We start from the raw sequence: 10094 nt of genomic DNA, 5'->3' as shown, positions 1-10094 counted from the left end.
ATATATATATATATATAATATATATATATATATTATATATTATATATTATATATATATATATTAGTATATTTTGGTAGCAGTCTTTCCTGTAGACATATATTATTAAATATGACCGAAAAAGTAAGATTAATAATTCTAACACGAATTTTCTCGATCTTTCGAACTTTTCACTGTTGGTGGTAATTCAAAAATCAATTCTCCAAAATTCATTATTATTTCTAGTCTGACGCGACACTTGAGCACGTTTTCGTGAAACTTATTACATTTTCAAAGACTTTAGTTACACATACACAACTGAATAGAACTTACACATCTCCGATTTGTTTATATCTACATTTGAGTGAGGTGGATGGGGTGAGGTGGTATTAATAGGGTATTAATTTCATCAACACAAGACAGAACACGAAACAATGGGTATTGAATGGAAGTGATTGTAGAAAGCCTATTGGTCCATATTTCTTGATGCTTCTATATTGGAGCGGAGTCTTGAGGTGGGTAGTGTACAGAAAGATCGAGAAAATTCGTGTTAGAATTATTAATCTTACTTTTTCGGTCATATATAATATATATATATATATATATATATATATATATATATATATATATATATATATATATATATATATATATATATATTTAGGTTAGGTTAGTTTAGGCTAGGAAATTGGCTACGTTTGTAGAAATAGAAATAGGTAAAAAAATAAAAACAAAATGAATAGAGTATAAATAAATTATAAATTATTTAAAAACAATAATTAAAATAAAGAGAAAAAAATAGCTGGAATTTTAGGTAACGTTTCTTATCACCGAATGCCTCTGTTCACCTAGCAGTAAATAGGTATCCAGGAGTTGGTTAGGTTAGTTTTGGCTAGGAAATCAGCTAGGTTTGGAGGGTTAGGTTAGGTTAGGTTATTTTAGGGTAGGAAATAGGCTATGTTTGTAGAAATAGTAATAGAAAGAGGGCTGTAATTGTAGGTAGCGTTTCCTATCACCGAACGCCTCTATTCACCTAGCAGTAAATAGGTATCAAGAAGTTAGTTAGTTAGGTTAGTTTAGATAAGGTTAGGTTAGGTTAAATTAGGTTAGGTTAGGTTAGTTATTGCTAGGAAATAGGCTAGGTTTGTAGAAATAGGGCTGTAACTGTTGGTAGCGTTTCTTATCACCGAATGCCTCTGTTCATCTAGCAGTAAATAGGTATCCAAAAGTTAGTTAGTTAGGTTAGTTTAGATATGGTTAGGTTAGGTTAGATTAGGTTAGGTTAGTTTTGGCTAGGAAATGGGCTAGGTTAGTTTTGGCTAGGAAATAGGCTAGGTTTGTAGAAATAGAAAGAGGGCTGTAACTGTTGGTAGCGTTTCTTATCAGCGAATGCCCCTGTTCACCTAGCAGTAAATAGGTATCCAGGAGTTAGTAAGCAAGCTACTTGGGGCGTGGTGAGTGAGGGTTAGTTAGTCAGTCCCTAGTTGGACATTGTGGGGTGGTGGGTGTTGGAGACCACTATATAAGCGTAACATGTATAAAATGCCTGTCTGCCTGTCCCCCGACTCAATGATGTTACACGTATTGACTAAATGAAGCCTAAGAGAGCATATGCAAGGCCTAGGATGAGGTATTTGTCAGCAGCAGCAGCAACTTGTGCGAGATCAATGGCAGCGGCGGCATCCCATCCTTTTCTATTTTGGAGCAACAGTAGTAGTAGTAGTAGTAGTAGAAGTAGTAGTAGTCCATTTGTTGTTGGTTAATTTGACTAAATAGTTGCAATAAGTACTATCATTAATGGAGAATTGGCTGCTATGTACCTCCGCCTGCCTGCCCGCCCGCCGCAGTTACCATTATCTTGACTCACTCACTCACATGTGATTAGTTACTACTTGTATACAATAGCAACAGCCATACTACCTACCTACCACCTTGAGAACACTGCGTCTCGTCCCATGCATCAGTCAGGTTAAGCACCGTTGAATTTGGTTAGTACATGGATGGGTGACCTGCCTGGGAACACCAACTGCTGCTGATTGTATACATATTTGGGCAGTCTCCGTGGGTCAGTGTGTGTGTGTGTGTGTACATGAATGTCGCACATGGAAATGTGTACATGCCATTTTAATAATAGTTTACCATCCATGAAGAAAACGTCTACCTATATGTCAGTCCATTGGCTCTCTCTGCCGGCCGGCCGGCCTACCTACCTGCTAAAATTTGTCCACTCAATATGCTGTTGAATATCTATCTCCAGTGATCACTTACCCTTAATTCCTACATTATTAACCAAATGATCTCATTAACAAATCTTTACACATTTCAACCACCTACCTTCCTGCTAACATCAATCACAACAAATAATACACTCAACTCAGTCCTAAACACTTTTCTTATTCCTTCCTCAACACTTCGCTCTATATAACCTATCTTACAAAATTAAATTTAAATACCTAACTGCCAACTCATCCCCCCGCCCCCCCCCCCAACTACACTTCCCAAGGTAGCATCTCAGGACCCCTCCCCCCCCCCCCCCACCGTGACCCCCTCCCAAACCAACACCCCCCCCCCCCACAATGGAGGCCGCCGTACCCCTAACCCCCCCCATACCACCCCCTCCACAACCCCACAACACACCCCACCCCCAACACAGAAAATGACGGCCACAACGCTATATTTAACCAGCCAAAACCTTCGTTTCTTCCCCTATGTACTATTTATTCTTGAAATAAAACGAAGAAAAAAACAAACCGGATTTTCCTTCCCTAGTAAAACATATATTTTATAGAACGAGACATAAAATAGCACATATTAGATATTGGATTGCTTGTTTACCATTCTCAAACTTATTTGGAAACACCACACTAATTATTAATTAATACATACTTTTGAACACACACACACACACACACATGTCAGTTAGCCTAAATTCTCCAATATTCATTCATAAAACTGCTTCACGGGACTGCAACCTCATCAAACAAAGCTGTCAGGTATTTCTAACTGACAACACAAATTAACAACTTCACATTTCAATCATGGCAACTGTTCATGAATAGACACTAACTAACCTTGCTATGAGATATAAATACAAGTGCCAAATTTGATTCAGAAGGCAACTCCAGCGTGGCCTAGTCGGATAGAACATGTTCCCAATCCGGACAGACCTGCGTTCGAGCCTGTCGGAATGGTTGCAAGTACAGGGCACAGATTTCTCTGTGTGTCCCCTCCTGTAGGAGCATCAGTTTCGATAGATTCTCTGGATAGCCGAAGATTGATTGACTGACCCTTTGGAATGTGGGGAAGGGTTGAAGTCCGGGGGCCCACGGACGGATACATGGATCAACTGACCTAGGTCAGGTCTTTCAATCCACCTGGATTTCAGGTGGGGAGAAGGGAGGCAATTTGGGTTGACACAAATAGCTTCCTGGACCCAAAACCCCATGGATTCACAGACACGGACACGCACACGGACACTCATGGACTCTGACACGAACCGAAAATTCGGGTCAGATAATAAGAAGGGAGGATAGGTTGGTTAGGTTTGTTGGTTAGGTTGGTTAGTTAGGTTAGGTTGCCTTGGTTGGTCGATTAGGTTGGTTGGATTGGTTGGCTGGTTAGGTTGGTTGGTTGTTTGGTTAGGTTGGTTAGGTTGGTTGGTTAGGTTGGTTGGTTAGGTTGGTTAGTTAGCTTAGTTAGGTTAGTTGGTTAGGTTGGTTGGTTTGGTTAGGTTGGTTAGAACTAGAATTAGGTTAGTTAGAATTTTAGGTTAAAACAAGCATAATTATGGTTTAGTTATCAATTTAGATAATATGTATGCTTAGGTTGGGTTGGTTAGGGTATGTTGGTAAGGTACAGGTAAGGTTGGTTATTTTGTGGTTGGTTTATATATATATATATATATATATATATATATATATATATATATATATATATATATATATATATATATATATATATATATATATATATATATATATATATTAGTATATTTTGGTAGCAGTCTTTCCTGTAGACATATATTATTAAATATGACCGAAAAAGTAAGATTAATAATTCTAACACGAATTTTCTCGATCTTTCGAACTTTTCACTGTTGGTGGTAATTCAAAAATCAATTCTCCAAAATTCATTATTATTTCTAGTCTGACGCGACACTTGAGCACGTTTCGTGAAACTTATTACATTTTCAAAGACTTTAGTTTACACATACACAACTGAATAGAACTTACACATCTCCGATTTGTTTATATCTACATTTGAGTGAGGTGGATGGGGTGAGGTGGTATTAATAGGGTATTAATTTCATCAACACAAGACAGAACACGAAACAATGGGTATTGAATGGAAGTGATTGTAGAAAGCCTATTGGTCCATATTTCTTGATGCTTCTATATTGGAGCGGAGTCTTGAGGTGGGTAGTGTACGAAAGATCGAGAAAATTCGTGTTAGAATTATTAATCTTACTTTTTCGGTCATATATAATAATATATATATATATATATATATATATATATATATATATATATATATATATATATATATATATATATATATATATATATATATATATATATATATATATATATATATTTAGGTTAGGTTAGTTTAGGCTAGGAAATTGGCTACGTTTGTAGAAATAGAAATAGGTAAAAAAATAAAACAAAATGAATAGAGTATAAATAAATTATAAATTATTTAAAAACAATAATTAAAATAAAGAGAAAAAAATAGCTGGAATTTTAGGTAACGTTTCTTATCACCGAATGCCTCTGTTCACCTAGCAGTAAATAGGTATCCAGGAGTTGGTTAGGTTAGTTTTGGCTAGGAAATCAGCTAGGTTTGGAGGGTTAGGTTAGGTTAGGTTATTTTAGGGTAGGAAATAGGCTATGTTTGTAGAAATAGTAATAGAAAGAGGGCTGTAATTGTAGGTAGCGTTTCCTATCACCGAACGCCTCTATTCACCTAGCAGTAAATAGGTATCAAGAAGTTAGTTAGTTAGGTTAGTTTAGATAAGGTTAGGTTAGGTTAAATTAGGTTAGGTTAGGTTAGTTATTGCTAGGAAATAGGCTAGGTTTGTAGAAATAGGGCTGTAACTGTTGGTAGCGTTTCTTATCACCGAATGCCTCTGTTCATCTAGCAGTAAATAGGTATCCAAAAGTTAGTTAGTTAGGTTAGTTTAGATATGGTTAGGTTAGGTTAGATTAGGTTAGGTTAGTTTTGGCTAGGAAATGGGCTAGGTTAGTTTTGGCTAGGAAATAGGCTAGGTTTGTAGAAATAGAAAGAGGGCTGTAACTGTTGGTAGCGTTTCTTATCAGCGAATGCCCCTGTTCACCTAGCAGTAAATAGGTATCCAGGAGTTAGTAAGCAAGCTACTTGGGGCGTGGTGAGTGAGGGTTAGTTAGTCAGTCCCTAGTTGGACATTGTGGGGTGGTGGGTGTTGGAGACCACTATATAAGCGTAACATGTATAAAATGCCTGTCTGCCTGTCCCCCGACTCAATGATGTTACACGTATTGACTAAATGAAGCCTAAGAGAGCATATGCAAGGCCTAGGATGAGGTATTTGTCAGCAGCAGCAGCAACTTGTGCGAGATCAATGGCAGCGGCGGCATCCCATCCTTTTCTATTTTGGAGCAACAGTAGTAGTAGTAGTAGTAGTAGAAGTAGTAGTAGTCCATTTGTTGTTGGTTAATTTGACTAAATAGTTGCAATAAGTACTATCATTAATGGAGAATTGGCTGCTATGTACCTCCGCCTGCCTGCCCGCCCGCCGCAGTTACCATTATCTTGACTCACTCACTCACATGTGATTAGTTACTACTTGTATACAATAGCAACAGCCATACTACCTACCTACCACCTTGAGAACACTGCGTCTCGTCCCATGCATCAGTCAGGTTAAGCACCGTTGAATTTGGTTAGTACATGGATGGGTGACCTGCCTGGGAACACCAACTGCTGCTGATTGTATACATATTTGGGCAGTCTCCGTGGGTCAGTGTGTGTGTGTGTGTGTACATGAATGTCGCACATGGAAATGTGTACATGCCATTTTAATAATAGTTTACCATCCATGAAGAAAACGTCTACCTATATGTCAGTCCATTGGCTCTCTCTGCCGGCCGGCCGGCCTACCTACCTGCTAAAATTTGTCCACTCAATATGCTGTTGAATATCTATCTCCAGTGATCACTTACCCTTAATTCCTACATTATTAACCAAATGATCTCATTAACAAATCTTTACACATTTCAACCACCTACCTTCCTGCTAACATCAATCACAACAAATAATACACTCAACTCAGTCCTAAACACTTTTCTTATTCCTTCCTCAACACTTCGCTCTATATAACCTATCTTACAAAATTAAATTTAAATACCTAACTGCCAACTCATCCCCCCGCCCCCCCCCCAACTACACTTCCCAAGGTAGCATCTCAGGACCCCTCCCCCCCCCCCCCACCGTGACCCCCTCCCAAACCAACACCCCCCCCCCCCACAATGGAGGCCGCCGTACCCCTAACCCCCCCCATACCACCCCCTCCACAACCCCACAACACACCCCACCCCCAACACAGAAAATGACGGCCACAACGCTATATTTAACCAGCCAAAACCTTCGTTTCTTCCCCTATGTACTATTTATTCTTGAAATAAAACGAAGAAAAAAACAAACCGGATTTTCCTTCCCTAGTAAAACATATATTTTATAGAACGAGACATAAAATAGCACATATTAGATATTGGATTGCTTGTTTACCATTCTCAAACTTATTTGGAAACACCACACTAATTATTAATTAATACATACTTTTGAACACACACACACACACACACATGTCAGTTAGCCTAAATTCTCCAATATTCATTCATAAAACTGCTTCACGGGACTGCAACCTCATCAAACAAAGCTGTCAGGTATTTCTAACTGACAACACAAATTAACAACTTCACATTTCAATCATGGCAACTGTTCATGAATAGACACTAACTAACCTTGCTATGAGATATAAATACAAGTGCCAAATTTGATTCAGAAGGCAACTCCAGCGTGGCCTAGTCGGATAGAACATGTTCTTAATCCGGACAGACCTGCGTTCGAGCCTGTCGGAATGGTTGCAAGTACAGGGCACAGATTTCTCTGTGTGTCCCCTCCTGTAGGAGCATCAGTTTCGATAGATTCTCTGGATAGCCGAAGATTGATTGACTGACCCTTTGGAATGTGGGGAAGGGTTGAAGTCCGGGGGCCCACGGACGGATACATGGATCAACTGACCTAGGTCAGGTCTTTCAATCCACCTGGATTTCAGGTGGGGAGAAGGGAGGCAATTTGGGTTGACACAAATAGCTTCCTGGACCCAAAACCCCATGGATTCACAGACACGGACACGCACACGGACACTCATGGACTCTGACACGAACCGAAAATTCGGGTCAGATAATAAGAAGGGAGGATAGGTTGGTTAGGTTTGTTGGTTAGGTTGGTTAGTTAGGTTAGGTTGCCTTGGTTGGTCGATTAGGTTGGTTGGATTGGTTGGCTGGTTAGGTTGGTTGGTTGTTTGGTTAGGTTGGTTAGGTTGGTTGGTTAGGTTGGTTGGTTAGGTTGGTTAGTTAGCTTAGTTAGGTTAGTTGGTTAGGTTGGTTGGTTTGGTTAGGTTGGTTAGAACTAGAATTAGGTTAGTTAGAATTTTAGGTTAAAACAAGCATAATTATGGTTTAGTTATCAATTTAGATAATATGTATGCTTAGGTTGGGTTGGTTAGGGTATGTTGGTAAGGTACAGGTAAGGTTGGTTATTTTGTGGTTGGTTTATATATATATATATATATATATATATATATATATATATATATATATATATATATATATATATATATATATATATATATATATATTAGTATATTTTGGTAGCAGTCTTTCCTGTAGACATATATTATTAAATATGACCGAAAAAGTAAGATTAATAATTCTAACACGAATTTTCTCGATCTTTCGAACTTTTCACTGTTGGTGGTAATTCAAAAATCAATTCTCCAAAATTCATTATTATTTCTAGTCTGACGCGACACTTGAGCACGTTTCGTGAAACTTATTACATTTTCAAAGACTTTAGTTTACACATACACAACTGAATAGAACTTACACATCTCCGATTTGTTTATATCTACATTTGAGTGAGGTGGATGGGGTGAGGTGGTATTAATAGGGTATTAATTTCATCAACACAAGACAGAACACGAAACAATGGGTATTGAATGGAAGTGATTGTAGAAAGCCTATTGGTCCATATTTCTTGATGCTTCTATATTGGAGCGGAGTCTTGAGGTGGGTAGTGTACGAAAGATCGAGAAAATTCGTGTTAGAATTATTAATCTTACTTTTTCGGTCATATATAATAATATATATATATATATATATATATATATATATATATATATATATATATATATATATATATATATATATATATATATATATATATATATATATATATATATATATATATATATATATATTTAGGTTAGGTTAGTTTAGGCTAGGAAATTGGCTACGTTTGTAGAAATAGAAATAGGTAAAAAAATAAAACAAAATGAATAGAGTATAAATAAATTATAAATTATTTAAAAACAATAATTAAAATAAAGAGAAAAAAATAGCTGGAATTTTAGGTAACGTTTCTTATCACCGAATGCCTCTGTTCACCTAGCAGTAAATAGGTATCCAGGAGTTGGTTAGGTTAGTTTTGGCTAGGAAATCAGCTAGGTTTGGAGGGTTAGGTTAGGTTAGGTTATTTTAGGGTAGGAAATAGGCTATGTTTGTAGAAATAGTAATAGAAAGAGGGCTGTAATTGTAGGTAGCGTTTCCTATCACCGAACGCCTCTATTCACCTAGCAGTAAATAGGTATCAAGAAGTTAGTTAGTTAGGTTAGTTTAGATAAGGTTAGGTTAGGTTAAATTAGGTTAGGTTAGGTTAGTTATTGCTAGGAAATAGGCTAGGTTTGTAGAAATAGGGCTGTAACTGTTGGTAGCGTTTCTTATCACCGAATGCCTCTGTTCATCTAGCAGTAAATAGGTATCCAAAAGTTAGTTAGTTAGGTTAGTTTAGATATGGTTAGGTTAGGTTAGATTAGGTTAGGTTAGTTTTGGCTAGGAAATGGGCTAGGTTAGTTTTGGCTAGGAAATAGGCTAGGTTTGTAGAAATAGAAAGAGGGCTGTAACTGTTGGTAGCGTTTCTTATCAGCGAATGCCCCTGTTCACCTAGCAGTAAATAGGTATCCAGGAGTTAGTAAGCAAGCTACTTGGGGCGTGGTGAGTGAGGGTTAGTTAGTCAGTCCCTAGTTGGACATTGTGGGGTGGTGGGTGTTGGAGACCACTATATAAGCGTAACATGTATAAAATGCCTGTCTGCCTGTCCCCCGACTCAATGATGTTACACGTATTGACTAAATGAAGCCTAAGAGAGCATATGCAAGGCCTAGGATGAGGTATTTGTCAGCAGCAGCAGCAACTTGTGCGAGATCAATGGCAGCGGCGGCATCCCATCCTTTTCTATTTTGGAGCAACAGTAGTAGTAGTAGTAGTAGTAGAAGTAGTAGTAGTCCATTTGTTGTTGGTTAATTTGACTAAATAGTTGCAATAAGTACTATCATTAATGGAGAATTGGCTGCTATGTACCTCCGCCTGCCTGCCCGCCCGCCGCAGTTACCATTATCTTGACTCACTCACTCACATGTGATTAGTTACTACTTGTATACAATAGCAACAGCCATACTACCTACCTACCACCTTGAGAACACTGCGTCTCGTCCCATGCATCAGTCAGGTTAAGCACCGTTGAATTTGGTTAGTACATGGATGGGTGACCTGCCTGGGAACACCAACTGCTGCTGATTGTATACATATTTGGGCAGTCTCCGTGGGTCAGTGTGTGTGTGTGTGTGTACATGAATGTCGCACATGGAAATGTGTACATGCCATTTTAATAATAGTTTACCATCCATGAAGAAAACGTCTACCTATATGTCAGTCCATTGGCTCTCTCTGCCGGCCGGCCGGCCTACCTACCTGCTAAAATTTGTCCACTCAATATGCTGTTGAATATCTATCTCCAG

This window comes from Procambarus clarkii, unplaced genomic scaffold (genome assembly GCF_040958095.1).
Source record: "Procambarus clarkii isolate CNS0578487 unplaced genomic scaffold, FALCON_Pclarkii_2.0 HiC_scaffold_307, whole genome shotgun sequence".
Taxonomy (NCBI): Eukaryota; Metazoa; Arthropoda; class Malacostraca; order Decapoda; family Cambaridae; genus Procambarus; species Procambarus clarkii.
Note: the sequence above shows the minus strand (reverse complement) of the source record.